This window comes from Mizuhopecten yessoensis, unplaced genomic scaffold (assembly GCF_002113885.1).
Source record: "Mizuhopecten yessoensis strain PY_sf001 unplaced genomic scaffold, ASM211388v2 scaffold10957, whole genome shotgun sequence".
Lineage (NCBI taxonomy): Eukaryota > Metazoa > Mollusca > Bivalvia > Pectinida > Pectinidae > Mizuhopecten > Mizuhopecten yessoensis.
The window spans coordinates 67,577-71,568 of NW_018408806.1; the positions used below are offsets into that span (position 1 = coordinate 67,577).

General features: G+C 39.8%; 1 protein-coding gene across 1 annotated transcript in view; it reads right to left on the reverse strand.

The window, feature by feature from the left end:
• Positions 1 to 3,992, reverse strand: part of LOC110464084 (potassium voltage-gated channel subfamily KQT member 1-like) — a 98,637-nt gene that overhangs the window by 21,455 nt on the left and 73,190 nt on the right. The window lies entirely within an intron of this gene.

Consider the following 3,992-nt stretch of genomic DNA (forward strand, 5'->3'; position numbering starts at 1 on the left):
TTTACGGAGATAAAACTGAATACTATGACTGTCTATAAGATATTGATATAGTCTACCTTTTGATGAAGCTGCTATCTTTGCCAACATATTTTGCTTAGTAACATCTTTCAATCTGTGTTCAATAATTTCAAAAGTGTTTACCAATGGTAGATTCGATTCAAAAATATAACCAAGACCTAGGGCAGTTAATTCATTCTTAATGTTACAAATCCACGGATCATTCACGTTGACACATTCATCATAACAAGTTTTTAATATCAAATTATCAGATTTCGTCATACTTGTCATCAGTCCTGTATCTGTATTATTGATATACCTGTATCAGTGACATACCTGAAATCAGTCCTGTACCTGTATCAGTGACATACTTGTCATCAGTCCTGTATCTGTATTAGTGATATACCTGTATCAGTGACATACCTGAAATCAGACCTGTATCTGTATTAGTGATATACCTGTAATCAGTCCTGTACCTGAATCAGTGACATACTTGTAATCAGTCCTGTACCTGTATTAGTGATATACCTGAAATCAGTCCTGTACCGTGTCCAGTGACATACCTGTAATCAGTCCTGTACCTGTCCAAGTGATATACCTGTAATTAGTCTAAACCTGTATCAGTGACATACTGGTAATCAGTCCTGTACCTGTCCCAGTGATATACTTGTTATTAGTCTGTACCTGTATCAGTGACATACTTGTCATCAGTCCTGTACCTATATAAGTGACATACTTGTAATCAATCCTGTACCTGTATCAGTGACATACTTGTAATCAGTCCTGTACCTATATCAGTGATATACCTGTAATTAGTCCTGTACCTGTCCCAGTGACATACTTGTAATCAGTCCTGTACCTATATCAGTGATATCCCTGTAATTAGTCCTATACCTGTCCCAGTGATATACTTGTCATCAGTCCTGTACCTGTATTAGTGATACCATACTTGTAATCAGTCCTGTACCTGTATCAGTGATATACCAAGGCCTGTAATTAGTCCTGTACCTGTCCAAGTGACATACTTGTAATCAGTCCTGTACCTGTCCCAGTGACATACTTGTAATCAGTCCTGTTCCTGTATCAGTGATATTCCAAGGCCTGTAATTAGTCCTGTACCTGTCCCAGTGACATGCTTGTAATCAGTCCTGTACCTGTCCAGGGACATACTTGTAATCAGTCCTGTACCTGGCCCAGTGATATACTTGTAATCAGTCCTGTACCTGTCCCACTGATATACTTGTAATCAGTCCTGTACCTGTCCGAGCTATATACTTGTAATCAGTCCTGTAACTGTCACAGTGACATACTTGTAATTAGTCTGTAACTGTCCAAGTGATATACCTGTAATTAGTCTGTACCTGTCCCAGTGATATACTTGTAATCAGTCCTGTACCTGTCCGAGCGATATACTTGTAATCAGTCCTGTAACTGTCCCAGTGACATACTTGTAATTAGTCTGTACCTGTCCAAGTGATATACCTGTAATTAGTCTAAACCTGTATCAGTGACATACTTGTAATCAGTCCTGTTCCTGTCCCAGTGATATACTTGTTATTAGTCTGTACCTGTATCAGTGACATACTTGTAATCAGTCCTGTACCTATATAAGTGACATACTTGTAATCAGTATACTTGTAATCAGTCCTGTACCTGTCCCAGTGATATACCTGTAATTAGTCTAAACCTGTAACAGTGACATACTTGTAATCAGTCCTGTACCTGTATCAGTGAGATACTTGTAATCAGTCCTGTACCTATATAAGTGACACACTTGTAATCAGTCCTGTACCTGTCCGAGTGATATACTTGTAATCAGTCCTGAACCTGTCCGAGTGACATACTATACCTGTAATTAGTCTGTACCTGTATCAGTGACATACTTGTAAGCAGTCCTGTACCAGTCCCAGTGATATCCTTGTTATCAGTCTGAACCTGTCCGAGGGACATACTTGTAATCAGTCCTGTACCAGTCCCAGTTATATACTTGTTATCAGTCTGAACCTGTGCGAGTGACATACTTGTAATCAGTGAATCAGTGACATACTTGTAATCAGTCCTATACCTATATAAGTGACATACTTGTAATCAGTATACTTGTAATCAGTCCTGTACCTGTACCAGTGATATACTTGTAATAAGTCATGTACCTGTCCGAGGGATAGACTTGTAATCAGTCCTGAACCTGTCCGAGGGACATACTTGTAATCAGTCCTGTACTAGTCCCAGTGATATACTTGTTATCAGTCTGTACCTGTCCCAGTGACATACTTGTTATCAGTCCTGTACCAGTATCAGTGACATACTTGTAATCACTCCTGTACCAGTCCCAGTGATATCCTTGTTATCAGTCTGAACCTGTCCGAGTGACATACTTGTAATCAGTACTGTACCTGTATCAGTGATATACTTGTAATAAGTCATGTACCTGTCCGAGTGATAGACTTGTAATCAGTCCTGAACCTGTCCGAGTGACATACTTGTAATCAGTCCTGTACCTGTCCGAGTGATACACTTGTAATCAGTCCTGTACCTGTTCAAGTGATATACTTGTAAACAGTCTGTACCTGTCCCAGTGACATACTTGTAATCAGTCTGTACCTGTCCCAGTGATATACTTGTAATTAGTCTGTGCCTGTCCCAGTGATATACCTGTAATTAGTCTGTACCTGTCCCAGTGATATACTTTTATTAGTCTGTACCTTTCCCAGTGATATACTTGTAATTAGTCTGTGCCTGTCCCAGTGATATACCTGTAATCAGTTCTGTACCTGTCCCAGTGACATACCTGTAATCAGTCTGTACCTGTCCCAGTGATATACTTGTAAACAGTCTGTACCTGTCCCAGTGACATACTTGTAATCAGTCTGTACCTGTCCCAGTGATATACTTGTAAACAGTCTGTAACTGTCCGAGTGACATACTTGTAATCAGTCCTGTTCCTGTATCAGTGATATTCTTGTACTCAGTCCTGTCCCTGTCCCAGTGACATACTTGTTATCAGTCCTGTACCTGTCCGAGTTATATACTTGTCATCAGTCCTGTACCTGTATCAGTGACATACTTGTAATTTGTCTGTACCTGTCCCAGTGATAAACTTGTAATCAGTCTGTACCTGTCCGAGTGACATACTTGTAATCAGTCCTGTACCTGTATCAGTGACATACTTGTTATCAGTCCTGTACCAGTATCAGTGACATACTTGTTATCAGTCCTGTACCTGTCCGAGTGATATCCCTGTAATTAGTCTGTACCTGTATCAGTGATATACTTGTAAACAGTCTGTACCTGTATCAGTGACATACTTGTTATCATTCCTGTACCAGTATCAGTGACATACTTTTAATCAGTCCTGTACCTGTATCAGTGACATTCTTGTAATCAGTCCTGTACCTGTATCAGTGATATACTTTTAATAAGTCCTGTACCTGTCCGAGTGATATACTTGTCATCGGTCGTGTACCTGTATCAGTGACATACTTGTAATTTGTCTGTACCTGTCCCAGTGATAAACTTGTAATCAGTCTGTACCTGTCCGAGTGACATATTTGTAATCAGTCCTGTACCTGTATCAGTGATATACTTGTAAACAGTCTGTACCTGTATCAGTGACATACTTGTAATTTGTCTGTACCTGTACCAGTGATAAACTTGTAATCAGTCTGTGCCTGTCCGAGTGACATACTTGTAATCAGTCCTGTACCAGTATCAGTGACATACTTTTAATCAGTCCTGTACCTGTATCAGTGATATACTTGTAATCAGCCCTGTACCTGTATCAGTTACATACTTGTAATCAGTCCTGTACCTGTATCAGTGACGTACTTGTAATCAGTCCTGTACCTGTATCGGTGATATACTTGTAATCAGCCCTGTACCTGTATCAGTTACATACTTGTAATCAGTCCTGTACCTGTATCAGTGACATACTTGTTATCAGTCCTGTACCAGTATCAGTGACATACTTGTAATCAGTCCTGTACCTGTATCAGTGA